The sequence below is a fragment of the Pseudorasbora parva genome, chromosome 10 (assembly GCF_024679245.1).
Source record: "Pseudorasbora parva isolate DD20220531a chromosome 10, ASM2467924v1, whole genome shotgun sequence".
NCBI lineage: Eukaryota > Metazoa > Chordata > Actinopteri > Cypriniformes > Gobionidae > Pseudorasbora > Pseudorasbora parva.
The window spans coordinates 33656074-33673939 of record NC_090181.1 but is presented as its reverse complement, the minus strand read 5'-3'; the positions used below and the strand labels follow the sequence as shown (position 1 = coordinate 33673939).

The window sequence follows — 17866 nt, the reverse complement described above, 5'->3', positions numbered from 1 at the left end:
TTTCAAAACAAAAATAGACTCAATTCACTCCACCTTTCCTGGATTCTCCTCACTATCCCCCCTGACTCTCCACTCACAGCCTGCAATTTTGGAGCACCTACATCCCTTTCCAGAAATAAAAAACGAAAGAGGTTGAGAATATAATTAAAAGGATGAAACCCACCACCTGTGCGCTCAACACTTTTCCAACAGCTCTATTGAAAGTAAATACCTCTGTCCTAAGTCCTCTGATTACCACTATAATAAACACTCCCTCCAGTCTGCCAATGTTCCATCTGCCCTAAAAACTGCCATAATGAGACCACTTCACAAAAAACCCACCTTTGACCTAGATGTGCTTGCAAATTACAGGCCCATTTCCAATCTCCCATTCATCTCCAAAGTACTGGGAAAAGTTGTAGCTTCCCACCTCCAGGATCATCTCAAATACAACAATCTTTTCGAAAAATTTCAGTCTGGTTTCCGTTCTGCACACAGTACGGAAACAGCCCTGGTTAGAGTCACAAATGACCTACGGATGACCGCTGATGCAGGCTCACCATCCCTCCTCATACTCCTCGATCTGTCAGCTGCTTTCGATACAGTGGATCATGGCATACTCCTTAACCGGCTGCATCAAACCACTGGACTCACTGACACTGCTATAAACTGGTTTAAATCGTACCTCACTAACAGAACAGAGTACATTTCACTTGGGGTCCCTCAGGGACTTTGGCCCCATTCTCTTCATCGTTTACATCATGCCATGTCATTAGCCTCATTTCACTGCTATGCCGATGACACACAACTGTACATAAAATCAGAAACACACACCTCTGCAATTTCACCAACATCATCTCCGTCTTCAACAATCACTGCCTGTCTGGAGGAGATAAGAGAGTGGATGAAGCACAACTTCCTCCAGTTAAACAGCTCTAAAACTGAGGCCATTCTTGTTGGCACACCACATCAAACACAGTCTTCCTCCATAACTTGTATAGCTATCTCTTGTCAGGACATTCCCCTCTCTACAACCAAACTTGGTGTAAGATTTGACCCACAACTCAGCTTCGAAGCCCATATCAAAAACCTCTGCAAGACATCTTTCTATAATCTCAGAAATATTGCAAAACTCTGTCCAACACTAACTTTAGCAGATGCTGAAAAACTGGTCCACGCCTTTGTCTCCTCCAGGTTGGATTACTGTAACGCACTTCTCATCTGAATCCCTAACAAAAGCTTGCAAAGACTGCAGTGTGTTCAGAATAGTGCAGCAAGGCTCCTGTTGAGAGTTCGAAAATACGATCACATCACACCCATTGTCCATTCACTTCACTGGTTTCCTGTTTCCGCCAAGACTGAAAATAAGGTCTCCCTTCTAACTCGCCAGTGCATCTATGGAAATGCCCCCTCCTATTTGAAAGAAGTACTTACACCTTCAACTACAGCTCATTCACTCCGTTCAACAAACTCAGACCACCTCCATCTTCCCAAGACTAAGCTCAGCACTATGGGTGATCGAACTTTCTGTTCTGCCACCCCTCGAATTTGGAATGCCTACCCGACCATCTGAGGGCACCTCAAGCTCTTGAGAATTTTAAAAAGGACTTAAAGGTGTCATGAACTGGCTTTTTAAAAAATGTTACACTGTTGTCTGAGGTCAACTAATGATATTTGTGTGGTTTTTACATTCAAAAACATCATAACTAATAAGTAATAGGTTATTTTATACACTGGTTTTCAGGTTCTTTCCAAAACACTGGGTTTTGATGGGTGTGCAGCACTGGAGACTTGGATTGGATTGGACAGCTAGGATTGGATAAGATTTGCATATTTAATTATCTTAAGCTCCACTGTCAGTTCAGTGACAGAGGAGAGAATGAGGGAGAATCGGCAACCAGAATGATTTTCTCGATCACAGGGCTCTTAAACGCCTTTATTAAACAAACAAAATGTTTAATTTCTCATCGACACGATATAAGCGCGAACCGCACGCACACACATAAATGTTCAATGCGCGCGCCACCCTTCAGATGTCAACTCGAAAGAGAGAGAGAGAGAATAGCAGAACAAAAACGGAATATACTGAGATTCATCGGCCTGCCGGGCTTTGCGAGCACTTGCCCATACGTGTCTGAGTCCAGTGTACTAAAGGTATGTTTCTGTTAGACACGTACACATAAGCAAAACGATCTATAACAATGCAGTTCTATTACATATAAAAATTCCTGTCGGATCCAAATCCAGTATTGACAGGAGATTTGTTTAAAAATGATCCTGCAGTGAAATGAAGTGAACATGTCTTCACCACGTGAACTGAAACTTCATTAAAAATAAAGTTGAACCACACATTCCTAATATTATGATCAGAAGGAAGCTTATGCAGCAACTGTGTTCTTCCACAACCAGGAATAGCGCAATATCTTAATATTCCTTGGCATGAAATGGTTGTTCACCAGCTGGCACGAGCCCTCCATCAGCCGGTGGGCAGGGCTACTGGATTACACGCGCTGTAGAGGTGTGTGTTTCGTCGTGCACTGACGTCAGTATAAAGCACAGGACCGTTTGCTGAGTCTGGTGTCTATAAAAGCTTTTCTTTGACAAGGAAGTTTTCAGCTCTGAAACTTACAGAATATTCTTATATTACCATGACCTTTTATATATCAAAAGCTCAAGGAAAAGTTGATTCCTCAATTCATCACCCCTTTAAAACATTTCTTTTTAAGAGAACTTATGACTTTCAACTATTAAATCTATTAGAATTTTACCATTTTTAAATGATCTTAAAGGTGGGGTAAATGTTATTTCAAAACCATTTTAGAAAAAGGACTCGGGCCGAGTGGAATAACAAACTTGTAGCCAATCAGCAGGTAAGGGGCGTGTCTATGGTGAGAAGAGAGGCTCAGTGTACAACATTATTCAAAACACACGAGTCACACAGTACAGACATTAGCCAAGAAAGAACTAATATATGCTGCTTTTGCTTGACTATGCTCGTGTGTCATGTTCGCTTGTTTATCCATTTGCGATCGTATTGTCGCTCACTTCAGCGATGATAAAGACCCGTTCATTTCCACACCGTATGGAGCATCTAAATCCCCTCAGTGTTTCAAGGTTGCAAGCATCAGCTCACAAAATGTGTCCGACAGTAAGATACTATACTCCTAATATGTTTGTTTCCCCTTTTCATCTATATAAACCATATAGATGGGTCATAATTTGTTCGTTAGTTTGACTGTCGGCTCGTGTTCTATCAAGTTGTTCATGATAACGGTTTGTGTTTTTGTGATCGCTATAACTCTAATCTGGTCATAATTGTAATATGTTTGTTAGTTGTACTGTCAGCTCGTGTTCTATCGAGTTTTCATGAGAACGGTTTGTGTTTTTGTGATCGCTATAACTCTAAACTGGTCATAATTGTAATATGTCATTAGTTGGACTGTCGTGCTTGTGTTCTATTGAGTTGTTCATGAGAACAGTTTGTGTTTTTGTGATGGAAGGGGTGACTTTTTCATTGAATATTCGACCTGGATTAGTTACACAGATTCTGCAATAGCTGTTGCCTGGGTTACGTATGTGTGGGGCGGAGCTATTAAAATATGTCCGACTCCGAGACCCTTTTTGGGTAAATGGGGAGGCTGCAGACCTGGAGCAAGACAGTTCTACGGCCCAGGCAGTTTTACGGCCCAGACTGTTTTACGCCCCTGTTGTTCCTGATGCGTCCAGTAGGGGGAGAAGGATACACAAGGGGAGGGGATTTGAGGGATTTTTTGGGGATATTTTTTGGTGATTTAAAATATCAACAACGGTTACCAGATAGCACTTACCCCACCCTTAACTGTAGCACTTTGAGATTTGTTCCAAAAGTAATTCTGACTCTATAACTTACAATTCTGACTTTATAACTAACAATTGATTTATGATAATAATTGACAATTGACAAACACTTTTTTTGATTGTGATTGTGAGATAAAAAGTTGCAATTATCTTTTAAAATGTTTTCTGTAGTGGAAACAAGCTATGGTCAATTAACTTTAATTGACATGTTTATTCCTGGATAATAAAGGTAAAAATGTTGGCTATTCATAGTGGGGAAAAAAATTATAGCTACAAGACCTCCATGAAAAATTTTCTGTAAAAAAACCCATAAAATACCTCTAGTCTCCACCCTTTTAAACAAAGCTGAAGTCTTTATATTGATGGTGAAAGGTGTGTTTTATAGTGCCAGAGCATTAGGGAAACTATGAAACTCATGCAGCTCTGAAGTCTTTCCTCAAACCACAAATTAATCAACGCTACATTAATCTGCGCCCCCAGCGCTCTAGTTTACAGTCACTACTTGTGATGAGATTTTACTCTTTCCTCTTGGAAGGAAGCCAGAAAGAGGAACGTGTCCTTCCTCCAATTGGCAGCAGCAGCTCTTTGTAAGAGCTGCGAGAGGAACTTTACATAATGTGCCAATCAAATGGGAGAATAATAATATTTCCATTGGATACTATGACAGACTGTCTCCTGCAGCCTTTTTTCTGTCTTTCCTGTAAGAGATGGGCAGGACAATGTTGTCACTTCATTTAATTTGGATTTTTTTTTGCAGCATGAACATCAATCACTTGGGACTCAATGACATAGTGCTGGAATTCTCAACGTTTGATCTGTCCATAAGCCTTCCAACAAGCAGTGGAAAAAGCTGAGAGCTAATACATTATTCATGACATTGGCCTTAATGTGGGGGAAATTAATAGAGCGTGACACAAAGTTTAGACTAAAGGTTGAAGTTAATTTGTTTTGTGGAGTCCCAGGTGGCTTCTCCATTGCTGTTGTTGATCCAGCTAGTTGAAATTAAAGTTTGAACCGTGGAGACCCAAAGGGCAATGCATTCTGTACTCCAGGCATGAATATTAACCTCTCACTCCCAACCTGCTCTGTAAGAGCAATCATTTTTTCCTATTGGACTCAAGGGAGCAATATAGATATGGAACATCTAGGTTGGAAATGAGTAGCAGAAATTTGACAACTGCCAACTTATATAACAGGGTTCATATCACTGATAATGAAAAAAAACAAAAAACAATAAGATGTTTTTGCTTTGATCCATGGCACAGTGAAAGCATTATATGAAGTATTTATACATTACATTATATGAAATGAGCTTAATTACAAAATAAATGTAACTGTAATCTGTTACAGTTAGTGAGAAAAAATATGAAAATGTTAACGATTACATCTGAATATTTCCTGTAAAAAATTATATTTTTAATAATATGAATTTGTTGGTTTGCCGGATTTTGATGTGCTATGATGTCTCCTGCCTTTTAAAGGCCACAGTGAAGCAATGTTCTTGTTTGAATTTGCAGCGACCACGCCTGTCAATGGTTATAAAAAAGCATTCCAGTGCTCGAAATGTAAAAATAAATTCATGCAGAAATAAGAAAAGGGCGCACATATAACAGTTCAGTGCAAATAATGTTTGTCAACTTGACTATTAAAGATGCCATGAACTGTTTTAAAAAAAAAAGTATACTGTTTTCTGAGGTCAACTAATGACGTTTGTATGTTTTTTACATTCAAAAACCTCATAACCGATAACTAATAGGCTATTTTCTACACTGGTTTTGATGCTCTCTCCAAAACGCTGGGTTTTTATGGAATAACCTTTGTCTCAATAAAACTGAACAAAACTTCATAAAACTGAAAGAAACTTTTTTTTAAAAACAATCAAAAATATGCCATTACAAAAGAAGAAAAACACATTGAAAATGGAAAAAAAAGATAAATGAACTCAGTCGCACTAATGTAACAGCATATTCAGTATGCTTCATTCTTTGTTAATGTTTTTCAAAGATTCGTTTTCGCAAATCGTGGATTGCGAATGCATTGCCAAAGGTTTTGCTTACGTTTCTCAGTTTTTCTTTTGCTGTTTTGACACAAACCTCTCTTGGGGGCGGGCTTAACAGTGATCTACTCTGATTGGATAAAGACCTTGATAGACAGGCGGAATGATCTTGCGGTGCTTTGTATTAATTTGTAAAGATGAGCTCTCAGAGGGAGAAATGGAACGGTGGCGGCTTCATCTTCATCATCTTCTTCACGTGATTGTTCTTTAAGGCAGCAATAAGTTTGTGTTATTGAAGTAACCATATCGATAAAAGTTGTATCCATGTACAGTGTGCATTACAAAATAATGAGTCTAAAAAAATATTATATGTGGAAAATAACAACACATTCTCACACCCAACTCGTCACAAATGGACGCTTGACCAGGACCCCTTGTCGTCACTTTGCAACGAACTGGGTGTACCTTTATCGTCAATTTTCGACACGCTGGGTGCTCCATTCATTTCAATGAGAAACCTTTGGCGTCATACACAGACGCACTGGGAATGGGAATATTATCGTCATGGTGAAATTTATTTTTTGAAATTATTTATTGGTTTATAATTTTGCCATTATGACATGTTGGAGTGTGCTTCTCAATTAAATCAGCAAGCATAATTTCATTTACATTTATTTTATTTACGCTATTTAGACACATTTTAACATGATTTCATTTACATTTATTTTATTTACGCTATTTAGACACATTTTAACATGTAACCCAACCCCACCCCATCCCTAAACCTACCCATTTGTGTGAACATTATATAAAACACAGGTCATAACATACGACTGCATCCACGAGTTATTCAAAAAAGTTAAATAATCCGTTTTCCGAGGCCAAACGATTGATTTGCATGAAGAAAATCCCCAAAAGCGATCAGCATCATCCGCTGAAGATCATGAACAAACACATCAAATTTCAAATAAAACCGCCCGTACTTCAGATTTCATAGTGAAATTGCATTGGCTCTCGTATGTCTTGTGACCAATTGCGTCATTACGTCAGCATTGATTGTAAAATGTCATTGGCTCTCGTGTGTCTTGTGACTGATCGCGTCAGGCTCAGGAGTCTTTTGAATTATTTGAATGAGATATGAATGAGTTCGTTCACGGGGCAGCGGGATCATCATTTCAGCGATTAAAACATCAAGAACAACTCTGTTCTTCACATGAAGACATCGTATGACTTCAGAAGACTTGGAATGCAACATGAGCTAATACTTTTATACTTTTGTTTTGGTTAGATTTTGCAATAAATACTTGTGACTGTACATTTATTTGCCTGGTATGTGTTTTATATTGTAAAGATGTGGGTAGGTTTAGGGTAGGAGTTGGGTTAGTTGCTCCAAAATATAAAAGTAGCCTTTAAATATTAATAAAATCATGTCTGCTTTTACAAACGCAAAGAATTAAATGCGTCTGTGTATGACGCCAAAGGTTTCTCGTTGAAATAAATGGAGCACCCAGCGCGTCGAAAATTGACGATAAAGGTACGCCCAGTTCGTTGAAAAGTGACGACAAGGGGTCCTGGTCAAGCGTCCATATGTGACGAGTTGGGTGTGAGAATGTGTTAAAAATAACTATAAAAAACAAAATAACAAAAAAAAAAAACAATTATTATTACAGCTACACTGTGGTGTCTATTTGGGTTGCCAGCTGAGTATACTAGAATCTATTCTTGCTTCTGTTAGTGAGAAATCAATGTTAGGCCTTATATGGTAAAACGTTTTCCTTTCACATAGTGGTTTTCACATCAGTAAGAAGAAGTTTACTACAGTATAGTGATCTAGAATTGTGTGTTTTCTCTAAATATAACTATCTCTGTTTTTTAGAGGTCAACCCTGCCTGGTTTAAATGTTTAAAAATGATAAACAGTTAAAAACATTGGTTAGAAATTTGAAAAAGTAATCAAATGTAATCAGTTACATTACTTTAATAAAGTAATTGAAATAGTTACTTATTACATTTTAAATAGGGTAACTTGTAATCTGTAACCAATATTACCAATGTAACCTTCCCAACACTGAATATATGACTTATTTATGTACAGAATAAACAGCTACAGATGATATTACTCCGTTCAGCCAGTTCATTCCAAAGTGAAAATGTTGTCATGATTTATTGTTGTAAACCTGTACCTATGTTGTTTTTCTTTGGATTTTTTTTCTCTGTAGTATCATCTGCAAATCTCTAAAAAAAGTCAAAAACACACCATACAAGTAGTCCATATGACATATGGTGTGCTATATTCCATGTCTTCTGATACCGAATAAAATTTCAAGTTTTCACCTTGTCCACTTCAAAACAAATATTGCTGCCTCAGGTTGGGCATCAGTAACATGATGGCATTGGTTCTTGCACATCTTGTGACCAAAAATACTGACATGAAATCTGAGGCGATGTTTCTAAATTTCATTTCAATTTTACAAAATAGGTACCTCTAAAGATTATTAATATTATTATTATTATTATTATTATTATTATTATTATTATTATTATTATTATTATTATTAGTGAAATATGTGTATATCTGTGATGTGTTTAATAAAAAAAATAATGAAACAGCAAAAATAGAAAAAGGAAATTGTAATTAATACATTTACATAATATAAAACATGTGACAACTTGCTCTAAAAGTTGACAGAACATTTTTATTCCAAATTGAAAGATTCAGGCATGCAGTGTAGTTTAAGAGCACACAGCAGGCAGAACACAATGTTATTTGAGTGAGCGCTGTTATCATGGGATAATAATCACCTCCACCTTTTCTGTGTCTGTTGCCATAGTAAACCCATTCTTCCATCAACCAAAACATATGCAAAAGCGAGACCCTTTCCTCTTTTAGCGCGAGCTTCAGCCGTCTCTATGGCAATGCCTGTTAGAAGGCACCTTTGATACTTTGAGTTATGTGCACCAACTGCACGAAACAATGGCTGTGTTTAACATTCTAATCAGCAGAAATGGAGCATCTAGGAGTCACAAAGACAGCTCCCATATCTCACACAAACACAAAGCCTCTGCAAACACTGCAGCGTGAACTCCTGATTTAACTTGCTGACACGACTGAGGTGAGAGAGAAAATATTGCAACATCTTATCATCTCCTTTCAGAATTAGCTCAGAGAGGAAAACTGTATAGTTTTTTACTTAAACTTTAGGTTCAACCAAAATTCACTCCCAGCTCAGCAAATAACATGGTCAACCTTAATGTTGTCATTAAAATCAATCAACAGGTTATAATAGGTCCTAATTTAACATTACTTGACACATTTGAGTCAAATGACCTAAATATATATGCTCCTTACACTTCAAATTCCATAAATTAAGAGTTTAAGCTTGATAACTCAAAATAATTAGGAAAAAAATTCAAGCTTCGAATACTCTTGTGCTTCAATTTTTTATGCATTCTTGTCATAACAGGAAGATGAATGGGATGCATAATAGATTTTATTATAGGTCAATAATTTATGAACAAATGGGGGGGGGGGGGGGTTGCACTGTGATGCAAACAAAAACAATGTTTGCATCACAGTTACAGTTTTATGTGCATTAGAAAGTACTTGGGCAAAATCAGTTACTAACCAGTTGCCACAATTTTGAAATTAATAAATTGAAATGATTAAGTGACAACAATAACTGTTTCCATCCAAAGTTGTGTATTTAACTTATGCAAATAAAGCAGTGTTTCCACACCATGTGCTCAAGAGAACATATCTGTGTATTTTGTTTCTTCACTATGAGTGACTTGAGCTTTAGAGCTCACAGACGAAATGCAATAAACATTGGCATGTTATCTTGTGTTTGAATGCCTGGTGCTTGGGAATGCAATCATGTTAGACACTTCAGTGAGGTTATTATAGCAAATCATTCATACGACAGACTTTAACCCAGGTCTTTCAGAATCATCAAACCAACATTTGAGATGCTGTGCAATGAAATTGGTCTAGTGGTTAGTCAAGTTATCCAATCACAGCCTCTGTTGAGGCAAAGTAACATTAGTTTTTTGTTCACAATATTGTATTGTTTTTTGCCCATCAAGGGAGATTCCATCGGAGGCATTCAATGGGGAGGGATGGAGAGCCAGGGCCAGGTCCATGCAGAGGAAAATGGCCTAGATCTCCTGGTGAGGAGATTCCCCCTTCCATGTAAAGCGCTTTGAGTGCCTAGAAAAAGCGCTACATAAATGTAATGAATTAGTATTATTATAGATCAGTCGTGGGCCTAGACCATGGAGCAGTGGTGAATCTGGACCATAGATAAGTGGTGGACTTGGACTGTGGAATAGTGGTGAACCTGGACCATAGATCAGTGGTGGGCCTGGAACATGGAGCAGTGGTGAACCTGGACCGTGGAATAGTGGTGAACCTGGACCATAGATCAGTGGTTGGCCTGGAACATGGAGCAGTGTTGAACCTGGAACATGGAGCAGTGGTGAACCTGGACCATGGAGCAGTGGTGAACCTGGATCGTGGAGCAGTGGTGAACCTGGATCCTGGAGCAGTGGTGAACCTGGATAATGGAGCAGTGGTGAACCTGGAACATGGAGCAGGGGTGAACCTGGACAATGGAGCAGTGGTGAACATGGACCATGGAGCAGTGGTGAACCGGGATTGTGGAATAGAGGTGAACCTGGACCATGGAGCAGTGGTGAACCGGGATTGTGGAATAGTGGTGAACCTGGACCATGGAGCAGTGGTGGGCCTGGACCGTGGAATAGTGGTGAACCTGGACCATGGAGCAGTAGTGGGCCAGGATTGTGGAACAGCGGTGGGTCTGGACCATGGAGTACTAGTGGGCCTGGATTGTGGAACAGTCGTGGACCTTAACCATGGAGCATTGGCTGACCTTGACCGTGGAAAAGACACAGGCCTTGATCATGGAGAACTGGTAGGCCTGGACTGTAAAAACAGTGGTGGACCTGGACCGTTCGTAAATTACCTTTGTGGCCATGATGGTTAGTCTTATCCATCCTGAGGTAAATCCAGTGAGATTCATTGTGACCCAAGCATGATGATGCTCTGGCATGGTCTCCATGGCATGACGAAACTCTGGCGTGACCGCCATGACATGATGAGACTCTGGCTTGGTGGATTTGACGTGACAAATTCTGGTGTGGAAGACATGACATGACTCTGGCATGGTTGTCATGAAGTAACAACTTCTGGTGTGGCGGCCATGATGTGATGAGGCTCTGACGTGGTGGTCATGACATGACAAGAGACTCTGACTCTGGCCTCTATGGCACAATCACCATAACAAAGGTACATGAGGCGAATTGCTGGGTTGATTTATGGGGGTCACATGACCAGTAACTACACTGTAAAAAAAAATTCAGGTCTCCAATTGAATATAAGTGACTGATCACATCAAAAATTTTCAGTTGGCTGAATTTAATTTCTGGGAATTAAATTACATCAATTCACAAAATGTTAATTTGGCAGACTGAAAAATGTATCAATTCACAGAATTTCAATTCGACCAATCGAAAAATTTGGATTTTATTTCATTTAATATTTTGCAGTGTAAGGGTGCTTTCACACTAGAACTTTTGGTGCACACCGGGGTTCGATTGAATTCTGAGTTCGGATTGTTTGGATGATGTGAATGCAATCGTACTAAATCGCGGAAGTGAACCGATATTAATGACATATGAGTTGACAAAAATGTGTGTTTTGTGTGTGTTTCACTCATTTACCTGACGAGCGTCACTGACATACAGCAAGCAGAGCTGTAGATCTCATGTCTGCTCGTCTTCAGCGCTCTTTAGAGCATTTGCAGTGCATTCGTGGCAGATATACGCATGTGTCATTACGTACTGAAGCTTTGGTAACAAAACCAACGGTTTAAAAACAGAAATATAAAAGTGATGAGAGCAACGCTGTGCATTTCGCCACCTTCACTCTCGCTGTCGTTACTAAGCAACCGGGTAAACAGCTGCTGCTTTGATGACGCAAACGAAGCCCGGTTCAGACAAATAATATAATATGAACACAGTCCAGCAGGGGCAGGAGGATGGGGGAGCAATTGAACTCGGGTTCGGTCCAGGCAATTGTGAAAGCACCCTTACAGAAAAACCACATGAACTTCACATGTGCAAAAACATGTGCACATGTGAAATTTAACATGTTAAAAGCACATGTGAAATATGTGAATCACATGTTTTGCACATGGGAAATGTGTGCTTTTGTAACATTTACACATGTGAAACATGTTTTTACATGTGAAGCACGTTATCACATGTGAAACCCATGTAAACACATGTATATTCCCATGTAAAACATGTGAGATCACATGTGTAACACATCAATTTCCCATGTGAAACCCATGTAAATCCCATGTGAAATGTATATTCCCATGTGAAACCTATGTAAATCACATGTGGAACGTATCCCCATGTGAAATCCATGTAAATCACATGTGAAACGTATATTCCCATGTGAAACCCATGTAAATCACATGTGAAACATATATTCCCATGTGAAACCCATGTAAATCACATGTGGAACGTATCTCCATGTGAAACCTATGTAAATCACATGTGAAACGTATACCTATGTGAAACCTATGTAAATCACATGTGAAACGTATATTCCCATGTGAAACCCATGTAAATCAAATGTGAAACGTATATTCCCATGTGAAACCCATGTAAATCCCATGTGGAACCTATCTCCATGTGAAACCTATGTAAATCACATGTGAAACGTATACCTATGTGAAACCTATGTAAATCACATGTGAAACGTATATTCCCATGTGAGACCTATGTAAATCACATGTGAAACGTATATTCCCATGTGAAACCCATGTAAATCACATGTGGAACGTATATTCCCATGTGAAACTCATGTAAATCACATGTGAAACGTATATTCCCATGTGAAACCCATGTAAATCACATGTGGAACGTATACTCCCATTTAAAACCCATGTAAATCACATGTGAAGCGTATATATTCCCATGTGAAACCCATGTAAATCATATGTGAAACGTATATTCCCATGTGAAACCCATGTAAATCACATGTGGAACGTATACTCCCATTTGAAACCCATGTAAATCACATGTGAAGCGTATATATTCCCATGTGAAACCCATGTAAATCACATGTGAAACGTATATTCCCATGTGAAACCCATGTAAATCACATGTGAAATGTATATATTCCCATGTGAAACCCATGTAAATCCCATGTGGAACGTATATTCCAATGTGAAACCCATGTAAATCACATGTGAAACGTATATATCCCCATGTGAAACCCATGTAAATCCCATGTGGAACGTATATCCCCATGTGAAACCCATGTAAATCACATGTGGAACGTATACTCCCATTTGAAACCCATGTAAATCCCATGTGGAACGTATATTCCCATGTGAAACCTATGTAAATCACATGTGGAACGTATACTCCCATTTGAAACCCATGTAAATCACATGTGAAACGTATATTCCCATGTGAAACCCATGTAAATCACATGTGAAACGTATATTCCCATATGAGACCTATGTAAATCACATGTGAAACGTATATTCCCATGTAAAACCCATGTAAATCACATGTGAAGCGTATATATTCCCATGTGAAACCCATGTAAATCATATGTGAAACGTATATTCCCATGTGAAACCCATGTAAATCACATGTGGAACGTATACTCCCATTTGAAACCCATGTAAATCACATGTGAAGCGTATATATTCCCATGTGAAACCCATGTAAATCACATGTGAAACGTATATTCCCATATGAGACCTATGTAAATCACATGTGAAACGTATATTCCCATGTGAAACCCATGTAAATCACATGTGAAATGTATATATTCCCATGTGAAACCCATGTAAATCCCATGTGGAACGTATATTCCCATGTGAAACCCATGTAAATCACATGTGAAACGTATATATCCCCATGTGAAACCCATGTAAATCCCATGTGGAACGTATATCCCCATGTGAAACCCATGTAAATCACATGTGGAACGTATACTCCCATTTGAAACCCATGTAAATCCCATGTGGAACGTATATTCCCATGTGAAACCTATGTAAATCACATGTGGAACGTATACTCCCATTTGAAACCCATGTAAATCACATGTGAAACGTATATTCCCATGTGAAACCCATGTAAATCACATGTGAAACGTATATTCCCATATGAGACCTATGTAAATCACATGTGAAACGTATATTCCCATGTAAAACCCATGTAAATCACATGTGAAGCGTATATATTCCCACGTGAAACCCATGTAAATCACATGTGGAACGTATACTCCCATTTGAAACCCATGTAAATCACATGTGAAGCGTATATATTCCCATGTGAAACCCATGTAAATCACATGTGAAACGTATATTCCCATATGAGACCTATGTAAATCACATGTGAAACGTATATTCCCATGTGAAACCCATGTAAATCACATGTGAAATGTATATATTCCCATGTGAAACCCATGTAAATCCCATGTGGAACGTATATCCCCATGTGAAACCCATGTAAATCACATGTGGAACGTATACTCCCATTTGAAACCCATGTAAATCCCATGTGGAACGTATATTCCCATGTGAAACCTATGTAAATCACATGTGGAACGTATACTCCCATTTGAAACCCATGTAAATCACATGTGAAACGTATATTCCCATGTGAAACCCATGTAAATCACATGTGAAACGTATATTCCCATATGAGACCTATGTAAATCACATGTGAAACGTATATTCCCATATGGGACCTATGTAAATCACATGTGAAACGTATATTCCCATGTAAAACCCATGTAAATCACATGTGAAACGTATATTCCCATGTGAAACCCATGTAAATCACATGTGAAACGTATATTCCCATGTGAGACCTATGAAATAACATTTGAAACCCATCATCAATCATTCCTATGGTACCATGTTCTTCTGTAGGGCCTATAGCCATTTCCCAACATTAAAACAAATAATACAAATCAAGCTTTAATTTAATTTCAAAATATGCAATACAAATTAAATGTTTAAAACAAAAAATACAAAACTACATATTAAAATTATACATGAAAAAGCCTCTAAAACGCAGATGTATGTGTTTGTGAATGTGTGTTGTCTCAGTCCTCCGTGTCTCCTTCAGCAGGCTACCTGTTTTGGGATAGAAAAGAAAAAAAAATCATAGATTAGGTGCAAACACAAGTCTATCCTGATAAGGTAAACTTTTCTTTCTGGATTTCAGGACTGTGTTATTCAAGTTATGACTGGTCTATGTATATTGGCAGTAACCAAATATATAAACAGCAGGTCCTGTGCACAACTACATAATGTCCTCTAGAAGCCATCCACAATGGGAGTTCTAATGACGCTTAGGAGATCTAATGAGGTAAAAACATAGCCTATAATCATTGGTATCTGAATCAGAGTATTCTATTTATTATGTCTGTTGTGATGTAAATGATTAAGTATTAAAAACCAAAGCATATTTCAACATGTAAGCGGGAAACCTACAGACACATTATCCTCTAATGCTGTACAATATAAATAGGTTACAATGTTTACCTTTCTGTTCATCTTTTAATAGATTTTCATTTTTGTACCATGCAGACCATCTCAATGTCTCCACTGGCTGTGTGACCTTGACAGTCTGTAAGAAATTTAAATAATAATATTAAAAATTGAAATCAAGTTCGGAGTTAGCTGCCAAAGAGGGTCTGAATGTCAAGAACGTTCCTCACCCGTAAGACCTCCGTTCATCTTCAGAACACAGCTTTTTTTAGAAACCAATATTTTAAAACAAATATTTTTAGTAGGCATTTAATTTAGTTTTAAATATAAAAGTATGCATTGTGCATGATTTGGTCTTTGGTCACATCATTTTCAAACCAATTCACAGAACAACTGTGGAAGTAACCATAGTACTGATTATGTATGTTCTTAGCAATACAATAATAATGAATGAAAAAAAGAAAAAAAAAGAATGAGAATGTAACGGCAGCTAAACTTCCAGCCTATATAGCCTACACCCTCACACACACACACACACACACACACACACACACACACACACACACACACACACACACACACACACACACACACACACACACACACACACACACACACACACACACACAAACACACACACACACACACACACACACACACACACACACACACACACACACACACACACACACACACACACACACACACACACAAACACACGTCTTGTTTCCATGTTTTATGGGGACTTTCCATAGGCGTAATGGATTTCATACTGTACAAACTGTACATCCTATCCCCTTACACTGCCCCTGCCCCTAAACCTACCCATCACAGGAAACATTCTGCAGTTTTACTTTCTCAAAGCAACTCCTTCTGTGTGATTTATAAGATGTTTTCCTCATGGGGACCTAAAAATGTCCCCACAAGGACAAGGATTTTGGATATTGCCATCTTTGTGGGGACATTTTGTCCCCATAACGTAGGGATTACCAGGTCACACACACACATTGGTCACACATTGTTTATTAAAATAAATGTAAGGTAGATTGTGAACTTTTAAAACTTAGTAAGCTTCAAAACAAAAGTCTTTTATACACTTTAGACATTCTACTAACGAATGTTGTAACTAAATGGGAAATAAATAATTAACAAGGAAAACGTCTCGGTTACATATGTAACCCTCGTTCCCTGAAGAAGGGAATGGAGACGTACGTCGGAACTGAACCGACGAATTGGGATCTGAACTCAGAGGCCTATCCACTTCGTGTGTATAAAAACGAGCCAATCGGAGATTGGCATGTGATCCACACATTCCATGCTCCGCCCCGCAGTGCGGGTATAAATAAGGAAGTGGAATGGCAGATCAATGCATTTTTCAGCTGAGGAGCCGAATACGTGACTGGGCTTCTAGCGGAAGCACAGCACCTGGCGACGGGACGTACGTCTCCGTTCCCTTCTTCAGCGAACGAGGGTTACATACGTAACCGAGACGTTCCCTTTCAGTCGGTCACGTTCGACGTACGTCGGAACTGAATCGACGAATTGGGATCCCTATTGAAAACGCCAGGATGCTGGCCCTTCCAGCGTCCTGCTTGAGCGCGCTGAACCGTCTAGTATGGTACGGAAGTCAGGGCTCCAAGCAGGGAGGTCAGTCACTGCTGTTTCTGCCAGACCCACTTAGAGTGACCATAGACCGCTGGGAAGCATGCCCTCTCGGAAGAGATACGCTGCGGAGCCAAGTCCTTCAGGGAAGGAGTGGTGGCAGAATAACATAAGGACTAACCTGGCAGGGTAGTGCAACATATGGCAGTCTCTGGGGTGGTTCCAGCCTAATTGTAGGGGGGAAAGAAGGGTGTTTGTAGGGTGCCTGCTGGTTAGCGGGACCCTGGACGGGTTGGGTGCCTCCCTTGCGCCCGGCACCCTGCTCCTCCAGTGGAGGCTGCTGCTCGGCTCTAGCAGGGTGGAGGCGGAAGCAGGAGGTTGTCGGCACCCTGGTGCAATGCCTCCGTCTGCTTCTGGGCCACCAAGAACTGCTGGGCAAAGTTCTCGATGGCGTCGCTGAGGAGGCCAGCCCGACAGACAGGCTTTTCTTACGCATATCTGCCAGGTAAGCCCCCTGTTCCTGGACCACTAGTGTGGACATCGCCTGACCCAGGGAGCGTGCAGTGATTTTCATCGCCCCTAGGGAAAGGTCCAACACCGCATGCAGTTCCTGCACAACCCCTGGGCTGGGACTACCCTCGTGCGTGCAGGGCAGAGGGCAGTGAGAGAGGGAAAACAATTATACTTTTTTTTTTTTTTTCATTTTTGGCCCTTATGGCACTCCATATTTCCCTCTCTCCGATGCAGCAATTGACATCTGTCCTCTGCCAGAGCAAAAAATGAAACGCTACGACCCTTTCTCTTTCTAGGATCAGCGATTCCATCTCTCATTACAAGCAGGCATGTGAAACAGTGAACGTGGCCGTCAGAACGGCACACAGCGCACTGAACGCTCAAGCCACTATGAA

The 17866-nt window shown here is 39.6% G+C and overlaps 1 long non-coding RNA gene across 1 annotated transcript; it reads right to left on the bottom strand.

The window, feature by feature from the left end:
- Window positions 1–14827: 14827 nt before the first annotated feature.
- LOC137090719 (uncharacterized) lies at window positions 14828–15783 on the bottom strand. The gene is made up of 2 exons (XR_010907952.1): window positions 15411–15783; window positions 14828–14999 (listed from the first exon to the last, which is right to left on the bottom strand). It is a non-coding gene; the product is annotated as an uncharacterized lncRNA (long non-coding RNA).
- Between the last annotated feature and the right edge of the window lie 2083 nt (window positions 15784–17866).